This window comes from Solanum stenotomum, chromosome 6, assembly GCF_019186545.1.
Source record: "Solanum stenotomum isolate F172 chromosome 6, ASM1918654v1, whole genome shotgun sequence".
NCBI classification, from domain to species: Eukaryota; Viridiplantae; Streptophyta; class Magnoliopsida; order Solanales; family Solanaceae; genus Solanum; species Solanum stenotomum.
Genome location: NC_064287.1, coordinates 50,701,948 through 50,722,301, shown reverse-complemented (window position 1 = coordinate 50,722,301; position 20,354 = coordinate 50,701,948). Strand labels below are relative to the sequence as shown.

Sequence of the window (20,354 nt, the reverse complement as noted above, 5' to 3'; positions counted from 1 at the left end):
TGAGGGACAAAAATGAAAGGCATTCAACATGCAGCTTATCAAGGTTCATGAGGATACAAATAAGCGTCTGTCTCTGTTTATGCGCACCCTCACTCCCCTTACCCTTTCGTCCTAAAAGTGTCTTATTTCCCTAGTTTCCTTGTTTGTTCTTCAATCCTAATTAAAAATCTCTTGTGGCTTTTTGTTGTTTTGACTGACTACAGTGGTCAGTATTTATGGTCTAATGTTATTTATGTTTCTGCCTTGTTCATGTGTGGTTTAATTTTCTCTTTATGCTTACATACACATGTTCTGTGTGGACCAAGGCCTTGAATTCTTTATTGTCTTCCATTTAACTTGAATATGTTTACTGCTTCACCTTTTCAATGATGTCAAAAGTTGGCTGTGGAATAGAGGCACTGAACTAAGGAGGAACTGTGATTGTTGGGGAACTAAGGGGAACTGTGATTGTTAGGGGATGTAACACCTCATATCCGAAAATAGACCAGATTGTAGATTTTTGGAATTGCAGGGGGCATTCACGAGCACCATCCATGGATCGTAAGAGGACCACGGTCCATCCTGTAGGTCCGTGGTTCGTGTCAGCAAATTCCCCCAAAACTCAGCCAGAAATTCGGCCAAGTGTTGACCCACAGCCGGACCTACAGTCCGTAGGTCAAGTCACGAACCGTGGTTCGTGTCCGTGGATCGATGCCCCTAAAGTCCAGCTTCAGTCTTGATTGACGGTTAACCAGCACGATTCATCAGTTGATCGACGGTCCATAGGTCTGACCGTATGTAAGGGTCAATAACCAGTTAGCTGAAAATTGTTGATGGATCACTTTCAGATGGTCATAACTTTTAGCACAAAAGGAATTATATGTCCCATGACCTATGATATGATAGATAATTGAATCCTCTTTCCAACTCCACCGAGTTTGCTAAAATCCGACCTCCGAGTAAAAAGTTATGGTCTTTTCCTATTTTGTTTAACCCCTAAGATACGTCGTTTAGACCCTAAATCATGACGTTTTAGTCTGTTTAAGCCTAGAAACATAACTAAAACTTACCTAAGTCAAATCATTAATCAAACTTAGAAGAATTAGAACGCTAAGAGGAGAAAAGAGGTCAAGAACCCTAGTTCAAGAACGTAGCAAGTTTCCTTCAGGGCCAGCCCCGAAATCGAAAGATTTCTCTGTGGAATTCGTCACCAGGTATGTGGGATTTCACTAGTGTGCTCCTTTCACCCATTGGGTCTCTAGAATTCAATCAGTTTCTTGATTCCCGTATCATGAATAGACCTAGGGTTTCTAGAATTACAGCAAATCATCATGAATTAGTTATTAACATGTTCCAAATCAGATTATCATGTTATTACATCGTTTCTTGCATGAATTTTAGAACCCTAGCTATGTACTTTTTTAGTTTTTGAATTACACATGCTATGTCAGATATCTCAGTTATTCAGTTATGCATGCCTCAGTTTATTAATGCATCATTATCAGATTAATTGTTGCATTCTCAGTTTGCATGTTCAGTTTTGAGCTACCCAGTATTTTACAGAAATTCAGTCATAACTAGTTAACCACTTAATTCATTGGGAGTAGCATAATATCGAGTTGGACTAGGGTTCAACGTACCCATATAGTCCCAGAACTACGAGCCACGTAGGTGTAAATCCCCTATGTGGGCAACATCAGTTTAGTGATCACGCCAGCATGCCTCTATACATCTGGCAGGGTATATTGGGTCCTCTCGATGGGGCGTATACATCAGACTCCACATTTAGCTCATGTGGTTTTATGTCGGTTATTAGTAGCTTCACAGTTCAGTCAGACTCTATTGCATTGACCATATTTCAGTACAGTCAGTATTCAGTCTCAGCATGTTATAAATTTGGTCATTGCACCAGTTAGCTCAGTATTCAGTATTTTCAGTATCTATATCATGTTTATATTATCTCATTGCTTTATTACTTTGTTCAGTTATATGTTATTTCAGCTTTACTCTATCCTGCATGCTCAGTACCTTTCAAGTACTGACGCATACTCTGCGCTACATCTTCTCGTGATGTAGGTTCAGGTTCTCAACATCCAGATCACGCTTAGATCGGTTCCTGATCTCCAGTTCACCAGAATCAGTGGTGAGTCCTCATTCTTTGAGGACAATAGTTACGAGTTTCTTTTCAGTATTTTTAGTCCTTTAGTTTCAATTTTGCTAGACTTAGTTGGGGCCTGTCCCAACATTTCTAGTCAGTTAGAGGCTATTTTCAGACATAGTTAGATTCAACTTAGTATTGAGTTAATATTTTCTTTGTATTAAACTCATCAGTTTTCATATATCTTAGTTATAGTATATGGGTATTTCCCATCTTTTCATTTTTATTTATGATTTATTTTTCACATTAGTTTATTATCTTTAGTATGCTCATGATCATGCCAGCAGAATTAGCTTGGGATCACTTGTGGTCTTAGGTCCCGTGTCCATGTCTCGGGGGTGATAAACTTGGTATCAGAGCATTAGGTTTAAGTGTCCTAGGATGTCTGAAAAGCCGCATTAGGTAGAGTCATTTTCATGGATGTGTAGTGCGCACCACATCTAATGAGGGGAAGGCTACAAAGTGTTTTACGAAATCTTTATTTTCTTGTTACTATTATCGTATCTAAGGTATGATCTAAATTCCATTCTAACTCGACGTTCTACATTTCAATGATCATGCCTCCTCGTAGAGCTAACGCCAGGAATGCGAATGCCAGGAATGCTAACGCAATTCCTCTAGTCCCAGACCATGAGGTTAAGAATGAAGAGTTTCAGAATGCGATCCAACTATTGGCTCAGAGTATGAACAACAAGAACAATCAGCAGGTTTCAGTTCCTACTAATAGAAATGGTGGATCAGTGGCAGCTAGAGTTCGAGATTTTTTTAAGGATGAATCCGCCTAAGTTTTTGGGTCATGAGTTGGTGAAGACCCACAAAACTTCATTGATAAGGTTAAGAAAATCTTTGGAGTGATGCAAGTGACTGATAATTGTAGTATGGCTCACATATAGTACACTCAGTGGAAAAATTCAGGGGCTACTTTATCTTTTATGACTCCATTTATAGCAGTAATCTTAGATGTCAGTCCAGAAACTCTCTCAAAACCCTTCTTAGTCTCTACTCCAGTCGGTGACCCAGTTATAGCTAGACGGGCATACAGAAATTGCCCTGCCAAAATTTCTCAGAAAGTCACCTCAGCAGATCTTATAGAGTTAGAAATGGTAGAATTCGATGTCATTCTAGGCAAGGATTGGTTACATTCTTGTTATACCTCAGTTGATTGTAGAACTAGGATTGTTCGTTTTCAGTTTCCAGATGAACCAATCCTAGAATGGAAGGGTAGTAGCTTAGCTCCTATAGGTCGATTCATTTCTTACCTTAAGGACAGAAAGATGATCTCTAAGGGTTATCTCTATCATCTAGTTCGGATAAAGGATTCTAGTTCTGAATCCCCAACTCTTGAGTCAGTCCCTATAGTCAATGAGTTTCCAGACATGTTTTCAGATGATCTTTCCGGAGTTCCTCCCGAAAGGAAAATCGACTTCGGAATAGATCTCCTTCCAGATACCCAGCCTATTTCTATTCCTCCTTACAGAATGTATCCAGTTGAGCTTAAGGAATTGAAAGAGCAATTGAAAGACCTTCTAGATAAGGGTTTCATCAGACCTAGTATTTCGCCATGGGGTACACCAGTGTTTTCGTAAAGAAGAAAGATGGTTCTCTCAGAATGTGCATTGACTATAGGCAGTTGAACAAAGTCACAATCAAGAATAAGTATCACATCCCCAGGATTGATGGCTTGTTCGACCAACTTCAGGGTGCTAGTCATTTCTCAAAGATAGACCTCATATCAGGTTATCATCAACTAAAAGTCAGAGATAGCGACATTCCGAAGACATCCTTCAGAACTCGGTATGGTCATTACGAATTTGTAGTCATGTCATTTGGACTAACCAATGCTCCTGCAACTTTCATGGATTTGATGAACTGAGTGTTCAAGTAGTACTTGGACTTGTTCGTTATCGTCTTTATTGATGACATCCTCATTTACTCTAGGAATGAGGAAGAACATGCGAGTCATTTGAGAGTTGTTCTGCAAACTCTCAAAGATCGCCATTTATTTGCAAAATTTAACAAGTGAGAGTTTTGGTTACAATCAGTTGCCTTTCTTGGGCATATTGTGTATAGTGAAGGAATTCGAGTAGATTCCCAGAAGATAGAAGCAGTGAAACAATGGCCCAGACCTACCTCTACTATAGATATCAGAAGTTTCTTGGGTCTAGCAGGTTATTACAGAAGGTTCGTGGAAGGATTTTCATCCATAGCCTCACATTGACTAGGTTGACTCAGAAAAAGGTTAAGTTTCAGTGGTCAGATGATTGTGAGAAAAACTTCGCAGAATTGAAAACTAGGTTGACTACACCTCTTGTCTTGACTCTACCAGAGGGTTCAGATGGTTATGTGATCTATTATGATGTATCCAGAGTCGGCCTAAGTTATGTGTTGATGCAGCGAGGTAAGGTTATAGCTTATGATTCTAGACAGCTTAAGGTACATGAGAAGAATTATCCGACTCATGACCTCGAGCTTACAGCAGTGGTGTTTGCACTCAAGATTTGGAGACACTACTTGTATGGTGTTCATGTAGATGTGTTCACAGACCATAAGAGCCTCCAATATGTGTTCGCCCAGAAATAGTTGAATCTTCGCCAGAGAAGATGGCCAGAGTTTCTCAAAGATTATAACATAAGTGTGCATTACCATTCTGGTAAGGCAAATGTAGTAGCAGATGCCTTTAGCAGATTATCCATGGGTAGTGTAGCACATGTTGAGGAAGAAAGAAGAAAGCTAGCAAAGGATGTTCACAGACTTGCTCGCCTAGGAGTTCGTCTTATGAACATATCAGATGGTGGTGTAATGGTTTAAAATGGGGTAGAATCTTCTTCTGTAGTAGGGGTTAAGGAAAAGCAAGATAGTGATCCAATCTTGCTTGAGCTTAAGGGTGCAGTCCACAATCAGAGAGTGGAGGTTTTCTCCCAATGGGGAGATGGTGTATTTCGCTATCAAGGTAGATTGTGTGTTCCTGATGTGGGTGAATTAAAACAACATATTCTCGCAGAATCCCACAATTCCAGATATTCCATTCATCCAAGCGCCACTAAGATGTACCGCGATCTGCGGAAAGTCTATTGGTGGAATAGTATGAAAAAAGATATAGCAGATTTTGTGGCTAAGTGCCCCACTTGCCAGCAAGTCAAGGAACATCAGAAACCAAGAGGTATGACTCAAGAGATTGACATTCCTACTTGGAAGTGGGAAGTGATCAACATGAATGTCATCATAGGTTTACCTCGTACTCGCAGACAACATAACTCTATTTGGGTGATTGTTGATAGGGTTACTAAGTCTTCTCGATTTTTGGCGGTCAAGACTACAGATTCAACGGAGGATTATGCCAAGCTTTACATTAATGAGATTGTGAGGTTGCATGGGGTTCATTTGTCTATCATCTCAGATAGAGGTCCTCAGTTTACCTCTCATTTCTAGAAGCCATTTCAGAAAGGTCTTGGTACTCAGGTTAATCTTAGCACAACATTTCATCCCCAGACGGATGGTCAAGTAGAGCGTACCATTCAAACCTTAGAGGACATGTTGAGAGCTTGTGTGATCGATTTCAAGGGTAGTTGGGATGATCACCTTCCTCTCATTGAGTTCGCCTACAACAATAGTTACCATTCCAGCATTCAGATAACCCATTATGAGGCATTGTATGGGCGTAGATGTAGATCTCCAATTGGTTGGTTTGAAGTAAGTGAAGCAACCTTGATAGGACCAGATTCAGCCTTTGATGTTATGAAGAAAGTGCAACTCATTAGAGATAGACTTAAGACTGCCCAGAGTCGCCAGAAATCTTATGCAGATGTGAGAAGAAGGGAACTATAGCTCCAAGTTGATGATTGGGTTTTCCTGAAAGTGTCACCTATGAAAGGGGTAATAAGATTTGGCTAAAAAGGGAAGCTCAATCCCAGATATGTAGGCCCTTACCGGATCTTAAAAATGATTGGTAGAGTGGCTTATGAGTTAGAGTTGCTAGCAGATTTGGCAGCAGTGCATCCAGTTTTTCACATTTCACTTTTGAAGAAGTGTGTGGGTGATCCAGCATCCATAGTGCTATTAGAAATTGTGGTTGTGAAAGATAGTCTCTCGTATGTGGATGTACCAGTTGAGATTCTCGATCGTCAGGTTAGAAGATTGAGAAATAAAGAAGTCGCTTCAGTCAAGGTTTTGTGGAGGAGTCAGTCCGTAGAGGGAGCTACTTGGGAATCAGAAGTAGCCATGAAGTCCAAGTATCTTCACCTCCTTCCTTCCGATTCTATTCCAGCTTGAGGTCATACTTCCTCTTCAGTTTTTCAGTCTTTCATGTGCAGATTCAGTCTTAGAATCATGTTCCTTCAGTTTGTACTTGCATTTTCAGTGTATTTGCATGTTCTTGGAACTCAGTTCAGTCAGAAATTCAGTTCTCAGTGTTTAGTAGTAGGGATTGCAGCCCTTTTCCCTCCATTTCAGCTAATTTAGTCTTTATTCGAAGACGAATGGTCCTAAGGGGGAAATAATGTAACACCTCATATCCGAAAATAGACCAAATTGCAAATTTTTGGTATTGCAGGGAGCATTCACGAGCACCATCCACGGACCGTAGGAGGACCCACGGTCTTTCCTGTAGGTCCGTGGTTCGTGTCAGAAAATCCCCCAGAACTCAGCCAGAAATTTAGCTAAGTGTTGACCCACGGCCGGACCTATGGTCCGTAGGTCAGGTCACAGACCGTGGTTCATGTACGTGGATCGATGCCCCTAAAGCCCAGCTTCAGTTTTGATTGACGGTTAACCAGCACGGACCGTCAGTCGATCGACGGTCCTTAGGTCTGACCGTATGTAAGGGTCAACAGCCAGTTAGCTAAAAGTTATTGATGGGTCAACTTCAGATGGTTATAACTTTTAGCACAAAAGGAATTATGTGTCCCATGACCTATGATATGATAGATAATTGAATCCTCTTTCCAACGCCACCTAATTTGCTAAAATCCGACCTTCGAGTAAAGAGTTATGCTCGTTCTAGTTTCAGGGGATTTTTTTAGGTTTTTGGATGGGTTTGTTTAAGTGTAACTAATGGGTTAAGAGTGGGTTAACCGGGTTGATGGTGGATATGGGTGTTTATTTAAATTTTGAGTTTAATTAATTGGTCAAACGGGTCCCTTCGTAGGATTGTACCATGTGTCTCCATTTAATCTTCCGTTAGATTTAAGGGTAAATATGTTCTAATTTTTGGACGGCAGGGGCATCAATGTCCCAAAAGTATGACGGAGGGTATCTGTATACCATTTACGATAGTTCGAGGTATATTTGTCTTTTTTCCCTTAATTATTGCAAACTATTGATTTACTTTTATAATTTTGTGTTATTATATTATTATACTATATTATAATTAAAAATTTAAAGATATGTAGGACTTACCCCCCACGTCTCGAGGCTTACGCCTCGCCTCGCCTTGCCTCACGCTCACCTTTTAAAACACTGGTTCCACCTATATTAATTTAGTGAGGTTTTACTATATATATAAATTATTCTCTTTGTCCTATGTATTTTCCATTTTAGTCCGTAAAAAAAAATAACACAAGTATCTCTGATTATTGCACACTTGTCTTTATTCATTAGTGATCTCGCTATGTACGCATTCAGCTCCTTGAGACAGTGTATATCTGAACCAACTTGACTTACCTATTTCATGTCACTTCTGCATAGATTCAACAAAGATGAGTGACTTTTGGGTAATACAACTCTGTGTACCATGTGGGATAGGATACTTGGTATTTACTACTCTTTTCGATTATATATCTTTGCAAAGTTAGGAACATATGTTCGAAGCTCCTGCACCTTATTTGAACGAACAAGAGGTACGTGAATTCTATTACAAGATGGAGGTTCTGAGTGATGGAGGCATTAAGACAACAATATGGGGGTAAAATTCCTTTTGAATGAAGAGAACTTGGGTATCATTCTGAGTGTGCTTGTGACAGGGATCCGGTCCATTGAGGGCTGCAAACCTTCTAATGGGTTTACCCAACAGGCTACCAAGTGCGGGGATATAAAACATGCTAGCATGCCTAAGAAATACCTAAAAGAAAAGTATCAGTTGATGTTTGAGTTCATCAACAAGGTATTGGTGCCACGGAGTAAGAAGAGAACCATCGTATCTACTGCAGATTTGTTCCTCATGGAGAAATTGGATGAACTTGAGGCCATCAATCTTCCAGCAATCATGCTTGAACACATGCACAGAGTGACAACTTGGAAAAATGCCAAACATGGCATACCATATGGATGTTGAACTATGTGTTCAACCACTTTGAAGTACCTCTTGGAAGAGGAGTACTTGGTACTGTCAAGCAACCCTCTTGGAGTGTGAATGTATTGAGGGGAAGGTTAAGGGCAAGTCCCATGTGTCTGATCTTCTAGAGCAACAAAAATCTCTCAAGCGGGAGTTGAATGATTTTACTGTAACCTTGAGTGCAAAGGAGGTTGAGATTACACGCCTTAAGGCTCAGCTGCAGCAGACCATCTCAAATGGACCTGGTACTAGTTTTTGTGGATAAGGAGGAAGTAGAGAAGTTAAGAGCTGAAAATTCACAGTTGCTGAAGTCAAATGCCTTACTCAATGAGGAAGTTCAGGCCTTTAACAAGCAAATCATTCAGGCTAATGTCGATGCCAATGAGCGCATGACTTTGCTGTTGAAATCCTTCACTCCTCATTCCCCTCCGTCCTAAATGAGTCTCATGTCCTTGTTCTTAAGTCTTTCCATGTCCTATCTATTTTTCTCTATCTTTCTCTAAGTGGCAAAGTGTACTGTTTTCGTTAACTTATGTAGCCAGCACAATTGATCTAATGATATTATCTTTTTTGCCCTGGTTGTTATGTTTTATCTTCTCTATTTTCTGCTTACTTGTGCATGTACTGCGTGGCCCATGACCCTGAGTTCCTAATGTTTTTGAATGCAGCTCGTATATGTTTACTGCGATTCCTTTTCAATGATGTCAAAAGGGGGAATGCTCTGTGAACCTGATATGTGAAACTAGAGGCAACATGACAGGGGGAACTGATTCTTTTGACAGAGGGAACTGATTTTTTTTTAATGAATTAGGGGGAACTGATTCTTTTGACAGGGGGAACTGGTTCTTTTTTAATGAATTAGGGGGAACTAATACTTTGAATGAATGATAACTCGTGTGAGGTAGTTTGTTTGTCATCATCAAAAAGGGGGGAAATGATAAGTCTAATTGTTTCCGGATGTTTTGATGATCCTCACAAATTAAGGGACTCGGTCCTCTGCAGAGTGTTCGTGTCCAAGGCAATGTGCTATACAACTGGAAAGTTGTCTTGTCAGAGGTTGGTGAGGTCGTCAGCGTACTGAACCAATCAGAATGGACGAGGTTATTTGTCCAAAGTTTAATAATTCTTCATGGCTGATATATTCAACATGACAAACAATATTTCATTTCATTCTTTCAAAGAGAGAAAATTCAAGCATCAAAACAACTAGGGACCTCATCGACTGAAGATTGCTTCCTGAACCTGTTGTATTTGTGCTTATATTGTAGGATTCGTTTCGCTTGTGTTAGAAACGTTTCAAAGCTTGTCTGAATCACTGTAAGAACATAGTTAGAGGTAACTTTGTGTCTTACTGTAAAAGTCTATATTAATCGTTGAGGATTAGTGTAGTGGGCAATGGAGGCATTGCTTTGGCTCGGTTAAGTAATATGTGGTATTACTTAGTGTTGAGATTAGGAGGTTAATCTCATAGTTGTGGTGTAAACTGTATTTTACTTTTGCTTGAGAAGATTAGTAAAACAGTTTGAAAAATACTGTGAGACAGGTCGTGGTTTTACTCCCTTGAGCAAGGAGGTTTCCATGTAAAGTATTGTGTGCTTCTTTATTTCCTGTATTTACTTTTGAGTATCATAAATTGTCTGAAGGTACCTGGTCCTATCGTAGTCAATAGATGCATACATTCCAACACTGGCATACTAAGATAAAGTGCCAAAGAATATTTAAAAGTATTTGTCAAGAAGTCTAAAAGGTGTTTTGTCTATTTAAAATTTTATTTATTATAGGGAAAAGACTCAAATATGTCATCAAACTTTGAGAAAAGGCTCATCTATGACATTCGTTAAAAGTTTGGCTCATCTATGCATTGCCATTTGAGAAAAGGTTCATCCATGTCATTATTTTTTAATCAAGTTTCGCAAAACCATTTTTACCTAAACAAGACCCCACACAACTTTTAACACTTTTCAATTGAAATTTTGGATCAAATATACTTTTTTTGTGTCTCTCCTCAAGAATACTTGAAGAACATCCAAAACTCCCAAATTTTCAACTTCAATTAACTACTAATTCGTGTTTACTGCTTAATATCATCAAAGTATATATACTTTGATGATATATATATATATATATATATATATATATATATATATANATTGGTCAATTACTGCTTCATACTTTTAGAGTACATAAATACCATCAAAGTATATATATATATACTCTGATGGTATCAACAATGGTTCAGCGAATAGAACAATGGGGCAGTCAGGTAAATAGTTTGGGTCCAATCAGGATAAAGATATTGAGTTGAGTCTAATTTACGTAAATACCTTGCCTAGTGAGTCCAATTTGTGTATTTTTTCCTTTATTTTTTCTGATTTTAATTTTGTACGTAGTTTAAGAAAGTTTTGAGAAACTTTTGAATCTTGTAGTCCTTAACTAAAATTATGTAGAATGTACATAAAATATTCTTTAATTTTGCGGTCTTAAATATGTTAGGTGGAAAGTTAAAATTAAACAGTTACAAAAAAAAAAAACGAAAGATACATTTTTTTTTAAACAGACCAAAAATAAATAAATAAGGCAAACAAATTAAAGCATACAAAGTATATATTATTGTTTTCAAAAACCGATGTAAGTCTGCATTTTCCAGGAAACTGTACTTACTAATTGCTTTACCTAAACACGAAGTGTCGTATTACGTGTATTAATATTATTAATATAAACAAAGATAATTACTTTATGCAAGCTGGTACCAAAAAAGGGGTGGCTTGATAAAATAATTTGTTGAAAGACTTGGTTCAACGAACAAATATACTTTAATTTGTTCAAGCCTAACTTTTCGTTCCATTTTCCTCCCAATTAGTATACTGTTCCTCTTGTTAGTCATCACTATACTCTATTTCCGAATCACTTAACCTTAATTTTTGATTTAACGTTTGTGACCCGCCTCCCAATTTGATCTTTTAAGAATAAATTTGTATACCGAATACCAGATGGTTTAAAACATCTTATCTTAGATGATATATATGGGGTCATTATTAGCTCTTCCATACATAAAGCACAATGACATCTTAATACAAATGTTCATATGCATTATTGGATCTTAATCTTTAATTTAACCTTTCTAGTTCTCAAAGGGACTTATCTATATATGAATTAATAACTCCTAATCAGGACAAGAATAGTATTTCAACATTGACCGTAGAAAGCAGTTTCTTTCAAAATATATATGGTCATGGACCACACCCAAATTTTATATATATATAATATTATTCTCTCTGTCCCAATTTATTGCAAGATGTTTGGACTGATCAGTTGGGTCCAACCATTGCAAGAAAACAGTGGTCATATTAGGAGGTATACAGATAAACTTGTGAGTTATTTCTACTCTTATATGCAACATTATTTTGAATGTGATGGGTGGTTTGAGCGGTGCAAAGCTTACATAGCAATTCAAAGGTACCTACAAGTGAAACAAGTCGCCTAACGTGTTTCTTAAACAGACAGTAAGTGCAAAAAATAAAGAAGACTTCACTGTTACGTGGAAAACACCCCACTCATAAGGATGTAAAAAAAACATGACTTGTATTTAGCCCAAACTTTACTCGACTCAATGAGCCAACAACAACTTAAGATAACTAACTCTGTAATTAACTCTAATTCTTAATTCCCAAGTCTTATATTCCCAAGTCTTCGAGTTACCCCAACTTGAAGACAATGCGTTGTATCGAATTTCAACACCATTTTCTGCACGAGGCCACGCACGGTTTAAGATAACAGTGAAAACAGTTCATAAAGTTTAAAGTCGTTATTTCTGATTCATCAAAATCATGCAGAATAAAGCATTTCTCTGTAGTGTACCTTGATGATGACGAGTTTGAAATTAGTATTTTGATTATCTTCGACTTGTGTTTCTTCTATATTCTTGGCTGACTTAACAACAGACTTGTTGGATATGTATTATCTCATTATTTTATGACCAACAATTATTTGTCAACGATGAAGATCCGTGAGTAGAATATATATTACTCAAATTTCAAATTATGTGAGAGTGTTTGACTAGACATAAAATTTAAGAATAAAAGAAATTTTTTTGAAACTTATAATCTAAAATAAATAGTAATATTTACATGAGTATTTTTTTTTTAATGTATACCACTAGACAATTTGTCTTTTATTAACATAAATATCCTCAATAGGGATAAATACAAGCAAAGGGGGCTAGATTTTACCTTACTAATCCTATTGTGAATCTCTATTAATTAACAAACATGAAAAAAATAAAAACCAGAGAGAACTAGATATAGAAAAAGTTTCATAAAGAGGGAGTATAGAAGATAATAAATAGTTCTCTCCCCCTACGCGTAAGATATTTTGAAAGAGTTGGGCCATACAAACAAAAAAACAAAGTCATTGCTGGTACACTAAGATAACGTGCCAAAGAATATTCAAAAGGTATTATACAATATATCCTTTAACTTGATCTCGATTTACATTTATGTTCTCTAATTTTGGTTATACATAAATAGACACTTAAATTTGTATAAAATTAAACAAATAAACATACATGCCCTACATGACATCTTACATGATAATTTGCATCCAGTATATTGCTCTATGTGTATTATGTCACGTGAACTCGTGTGTTTACTTGTTTAACGTTATACAAATTTACATGTCTACTTGTGTCCACACAAATTGAACGACATAAATATAAAATAAGACCAAGTTAAAAGACATGTTAAGCATTATGCATATTCAAAAGTATTCGAGGAAGGCAGACAGGTAAAGTGCAAAGATAACTTTTGAATTTATAAATTTTAAAAAAGTTAATTTAATTTTTTGAATTTCAAATATATTACTGTATTTATACAAACTAAATAAATTTTTGATATACACACATAATTAAAATTAAAAATTATTGAATTACGTCGAATCCATAGGTTTTAGCTCAGCCCTATCGATGATATGACTCATGGGCATTGAAATAATTGTAGCAGCTGGCAATAATTGTTTGAATAGTTCAATTGTGATATGTGGTGCTCCCACGCTCCAAAAAAAATAAAAATCCAAGAACAATTATGAAAGGAAAAGTACTGCAAGATTGGGTCAAAAGTCCATCCATTATTCCTTTCTATTTTTTTAAAAAAATTATTTTTATAATAAATTGAGGGACATCTCTCGATTTTTTGCGTGGGACAAATTTTTTGAAATAGGTCCATAAATTTTGCAAACGATTTTTTTTGGGAGAAAATATAAATATTAGATAGTGACGAACAACGTCATCAGTTTTTTTTAAAAAAAAATAAAAACCCGATATTGTCCATCGTTTATTTAACTGTTGCCTAGATACCTTAATTAGGAATATTATTGACTTGATAATTTTAATACTATTTGGTAATTGAATGTTTTGTAAATGAATGAACTTTGATAGACCTTTTAGATTGTTTGATGGATATTTAGTATGTATTTAATCAGTTTGTTACAGATATTATAGCTCAGTTAAAGTTGATTTTTGCAACAATTAGTGTTGGTTTATAACGAAATATTGAATTGCAATTAATTACATTTGACAAGTGAGATGCATAAATTGCACGATTCTGCATTTTTTTTTAATTTTTGGGCAAAAAATGGATCAACTAATCAACATTGTCCGTCGATTTTCTACAAAATTAAAATTAAAAACAATGCAGAAACTTAAAAATTGACCTGCCGTTGGTTGTTACGAATATTTTTAAAACTTATTTAATTTAAGATGTTTTTTAAAAATAAAATACTTAAATATATAAATTGAGGCCGTCCACCAATTTATTCAATTCATTCATCGATAAAAGAATGACCTAATGAAATTATGGAGATGTAAACCTTTTTAGAGGGCAAATAACAATTATTACTATATATACATAAAAAAAAAATTGTATGTACAAATTAATTATACTCCAAAAAAAATTCACCTCCACCTCATGACTCCACTCCCAAAGGTAGAGGGGAAAGACTGGAAGGTTTGAGTATAGAAAAGGCACTGGTGCCATCTCCGAACCCTAAATCGGGTTGTGACCCCTCCCCCCCCCCCACCCCCACCCTCCATTTCCTCTATCTTAACCCTACCCGATCCACTTCCCCGTCCCATCCAACAACCCTAATCGAGTCTGATCCATCTATACAAAGTTCAACTTTCCAAAATATGACTAATTTGGTCTTGGAATGGCGGGAAACGAAAAATTGCATTTGCCTATTCTTGACGAACAATAATAGGGCTTATTTTCCCCTTTATTAACGAAAGAGTTAAGGGTCAAAAATACACCTAAATTATTTAATTTTTTGAGTTTCATATCTGAATTGTTAAGAGGGTGAGTTTNAGATTTGGTGCAGAGATGCAAAATGGGATGGTTTTAAAGGCTGTTGATCGATAAAGTTTTAGTATTTCAAGCTGTATTGGAAAATTCAACACATGGTACTGAGGAGGGTATTCTAAGCACTCGATGACAAGTATCAGTTTTCGAAGATAAGGTGTTTTCTCAGCATCAATTCCACATCCTCAACACGAGAGAAATATGGAGTGGAAAGGGTTTCCAAATCATAAAGTTTTGCAGAGTTCTCGAGTAATGCTTCTTCATTTTCTGTGCTAAAGAAGGGAATATGCAGATATCTCAAATTAACCATATCCCAAACTGTACTAGGTAGTAATACCATGTTATGTCTGTCAGCTGATCTACGCTTTAATATAAGAGTTTCAAGGTTCCAAAGATTGGATATGCTCAGAGAAATACCTCAAGTAAGGGAGCTCAGTCGGAATAAAATCAAGAACAACCTGGTGTTCCAAATCCAATACTTTTAGAAACTTGAAATTTAATAAAATGGGTCAGAACTCTTAAAAAGTACAGAGCCAACAAGTGAGCAAGATGCACTCCATTCTACAAGATTATCCATTTCAGTGAAGGCTAAGTGAGCATGCTGCTTGTGAGAGTAAACAGCTTTGGTACTCTGAACGCTGTGAATATATCAATTAGCATAATCATATCATTAATTTTCAAATATAACTTGAAATACTTGATTGATTAAAAGTACCATTACTTATCATATTACCATTTTATCCATAGTAGAAAATTCTCCTCAGCTGCTCTTTCCTTGCAGAAGTCGAGTAATACATCATGAAGGCGACATGCTTTGACCTTACCATCTGAATTGGCCCTCTGAGTAACCATTACTAGATTTCTTCCAATTAGATTCTCCAAGTAACCTTCTGCTATATCCTCCAAACTCCTGCCTGACAACTTTTTATAAATGATTCTGATATCCATAACCTTATTAACCTTGAAATATCAATCACTCTATCCTCTAAAAATGCTCCAAAATAAAGGAAGCAAGACTTAAGATGACAGGGTAAAACATGATAACTTTGGTCTACAATGGCTCTTGAGTCATTGTGAATGTGGGTACCCAAATTGTTGGCTACTTTTTCCCAACATTCTACTTCCTTTTCCATCTCTGACAGAATACCAGCCACCAAAACAATTGAAAGAGGGAGTTGTCTACACATTTTTGCTATTCTCTGCCCAACATCTCTTAGGAGAGGGGAGCAGCTTTGTTCATCAAACACTTTCTTTTCAAGCAACTTCCAACTTTCATCTTCGTCAAACATACGGAGATGAAGGGGATCACTATGAACACTAGCATATTTGGCAACTTCATGATGTCTTGTTGTTAGAATGATTCTGCTTCTGTTATTGGCATCGGGAAAACAACCTCTTAAATTATCCCAAGCACTATTGTTCCACAAGTCCTTATAAGAATATACTTGAGACACACAACATTGTGCGCAAATATCAAATTGAGAGACAACTGACCTGTCAGAATAGAGTCTGTTGGCCAAAGTCGTCTTACCTAGACCTGGCATGCCGTGAATTGAAATGACATCTTGCCCTTTGGTTCCATTCAGTAGTTTTTTTCTTAAATTTTCTATGACATCCTCAAACCCAACAATCTCTTCATTCATCCTTGGAATCCTTGTCAATTGTGATGACGTACAAGCAATGACAGTCTTCATTGTATCTTCAACTGTGTTCTTTTCCTGAATCTTTGCTTTGATACAAGAAATCTCCTCTATGATACACAGGAGCCAACGCTCGAGGCACCACTGCAGAACGTCTTTTTTTATACAAGCATCAACTACATATTCCACCTCATATGCTTTCCTAATTATCTGTGTAGCACAATCTTCATTCATGTCTTGAGCTTATTGTGCGGCTCTTCTATGACAACCTTGAGGAAAGGTTGCAAGCTCTCAAATTCCGTTTGAATAACTTGAAGTTGATTCTTGAGGAAAGCGAGTGAATCTGAATAACGGCCTTGGAAATCATTCAGATTTTTCAATAGAAAATCGACATAGCCTAGTCCATGAACCCTTGGCAAGTTACATTGAAATGCCTTCTGCATGACGAGGTAGACCATCACCTTGATAGGCTCAATGTTTCTTGGAAGATCAAAACCAAGTGCTCGGTTCATATCATCCAATACTGTGTCTTCCTTCTCCCCCTTAATATCATATAATGAGTAAATAAGAAGTCTGGCATCAAGAATAACAGAATTCATATCTTGAAGATGAAATTCCAGATCTAGTATTGGCAGATGAATGAGATTGTCTCTTAAAAGGCAGAGCATCTCCTGAAGGTTGACCATTTGATCACTCAAATCAACCATCAGATTGTCTGTTGGAGTCTCCACAATGCCACTCTCAGCTGCATGCTTATATTGAGCTTGTGGTATGGTGGACTTCAAAGCTTTCAGGACATCAATATAAATACTGTTGCGGCTGATGAAATCAGAAAGCAAACGACTGACTTCACTTGGAGCCAAGTCTTGATTTCCGTTTCCATATACTGGCAAATGCAACCACACAACCATTGCGATGTGGCTAGCCTCAATTAAAGCACGGGTATAAAAAGTAGTATGTCCGTATTGAGGCTCTATACATTTGTTTGAAACAAAGCAGACGAAAAATCTCAGTAACTTCAACTCCTTCGACACTTGTTCTATTTGTTCCTTGGGTCATTGATCTTGACTAGAACATTGAGATTCCCCACAACAGCATCGATGAATTCCATCACAAATTTGGGGCTATGAATATTGATATCATCATCATCCACCTTGTTGGATTTAAGTGGTGTTTTTGGAAAGGAGTATTTAGCTCTGAATTCTTGCTTAGTTTTCCAAATTACCTCCTTCCAGTATGCAAATGCATTACCTGAGCCAGCATTTGGTCGGATGTGTTTTATTAGGAAAATATATTTTGGATTGGTTTTAAGAGTCGCCACTAAATTTTTAAAAGGAAATTAAGAAAACCGATTTTTAATAGATTAAAACAGAAAATCAATTGAAAATACTTAAAGAGGGTTCGGGGTTCCTATTAATATTCTATGAAGGTTTTTAAAACACCTAGAATATCCGCTAATGCGATTATCCGACAACTAATTTATTTGGCTAAAGTAGTTTAACTTAACTTGATTGAACAAATTTTGTAGTTAGGACCATTTTGAGGGAGAAACAAAAAAATGTCGCAATATTATTTAAATGAAGTATTTTGTAAACTTACTTATTTATTTATTTTAAAGTCGAGTGAGAAACGGCTAATTTAGTTAGGTGATTAATTCAAAATTGGTGTCTTTTGGGGATTTAAAATTTTCGACCCTAAGATTAACGACAAATACTAACATGCAAAACAAACGCAATAAAGTAAAGTAGGAAAGAGGGTTGGACCCAAATCTGGTTTCTGTCCGTCTGAACCAATATTTGGGCCCATTTTCGTTTTGGACAAGGCCCCTTTGAGTTGCACCTGTCCTAGACTAACACAAAGTAATCATCCTTTCTTTTGGGCCTTGGGCCCAATTTTTCACCTGCCCTAAAAACTAACAAAGTAGTAGCAAAATTTAATGACAAGGGCATAGGCCCAAAATAACATAATACAATTTTTTAAAATTTAGGCCCATTTTCCCTCTTTCGTATACACTAGATGTATACTAGTGTATACGATCTTGTATATCTGCTTCGAACCCTGTTCACCAAATTTTCGAGGGGTCTGACTAGGTACAAGAATTTTGGGGCCTCCATGGCCCCCTTGGAAATGCGAAGATACAGTCCGTGGGGACTTGGACAGATTTTACATACAAAAACAAATAAAATCATATTAGCACAGGATGACGAAATAAAATAAAATGAACAACATTAAGTTGACTGATAATTCGGCATGACGAAATCATAATAAAATATTTAAGGACTAATCTAATAAAAACGAAAGACTTGGCCAATTACTCGTTACTACCTACAATGAAAGAATGGACAAAAATTGTTTTGATTCACACACAGATACTACTAATTTTATTATTTATTTATTTATTTTATTTTATTTTATTTTATTTTATTTTAAAAAAGACCAAACTATACCACATGTGTCATTCAAGCAAGAAACCAAAACTAAAAGTATAAACCAGACACCATGGGCAAATATGACATGCAAATTATGAGCAAATTCTATTTCGACCTCAGCCCATTCCCTATTTCCATGACATACCCTCAAATTAACATGCTATTAAATGAAATGTCAAGAATGTGCACACAATACGAACAAACAAAGCCATATGAAATTAATATTGGGGCAGTAACAAATCTTGTAAAATTGGCAAATTGAGAGATGGCATAGTAAGAAAAAATAAATTTAGACCAAATCAAAACAAACTAAGCATTCTGGTCATTATAGTGCACTTCCTATATAATTTTCCTTTTCTTTTTTTTTAGTTAATTTTTTTTGAATGAACTCCTAACGTCCTAAAAAAAAAAAGCTAATTAGAGGGATTGTAGGCAACAAGAAGACAAAAATGACAACATGTTGTTCAAAATTTTCTAAAGAAATATCAACCGAAATTTAAAACGAACAGGTTTTGACAAAAGGAAATGGAACAGCGAGATAAGGTAAACATGGATATGTTAAGGTGGAAAAGGTATCGTATATTTAGAGCAAATATATGGCATCAATGCCTAGCACAAAAGAACCCAGAGCTAAATAGACAATAGCACAACACAGAGCTTCTATATCAATTAGTTGTCAAGCTTTTGCCTTATTTGCTTTAAAGAAAACAATGTAAAAAAAAAAAAAAAAGGCTTCTGGAGTTTCAAGCCGGCAAGATACGAGAAAAAAAAATCATTATAGCCAAACAAAACACATAAAGCAGAAAATCGCAGCTAATTCAAACTCGAGAAGCAGAGAGACCACGATATTGAGCACAAATCTACAAAAAACTTTAACTCCATATTGCAACTAACCCGATGAAATGACTAAGAACATATACCTCATGCCGAGGTATTACGAATCAAACAGTGACTAACAGCCGACTAATCACAAACTAAAGGCATTTCAAACATTAACAGTTATTTCAAGATGGAAAGAACATTATGAAGAAGACAATACCTTCTTCCGGGCAGCGGACTAGGACGGGACGAGCAAGGAGGGCAGCGAGCTTTCACCACTATGTGAACTCGAATGCAGACAGCGATCAAGAAAACAAGGCAGAATGTCAAACCCAAAATATTGAAACTAATTATCCTTTCTCGAAGTGTATATTAGCTATTTTTTTCTTGGGTTGATCTAGGTGTTTTTTGCTCAAAAACCTCCCGCCCCTAACAATGAATAAAGAGGTCGTTTAAATAAGAGGAATTAGGGTATGATTATTTTTGGGGGAGAAACGGGTCCTCTTTTGGATTCAAGGGTCCATTCAAATTTCAAAATCCAAAAACTTGCACCATTTCGGACAAACACCATTTTCTTGTGGTTTCGATTCATTCCGAAAGGGGAAAGGGAGATAGACGACTGAGATGATTCGATCGTCCTCTCTATGCCACGAGGCTCGATCTCGTGCTAGGAAAGACGCAAACACGGCAACAGCAGTGCTTTTTGCTGGT

At 36.7% G+C, this 20,354-nt stretch overlaps 1 pseudogene; it reads right to left on the bottom strand.

Moving 5' to 3' along the window:
- Window positions 1–14,730: 14,730 nt before the first annotated feature.
- LOC125868859 (putative late blight resistance protein homolog R1B-14) lies at window positions 14,731–17,668 on the bottom strand (annotated as a pseudogene).
- Between the last annotated feature and the right edge of the window lie 2,686 nt (window positions 17,669–20,354).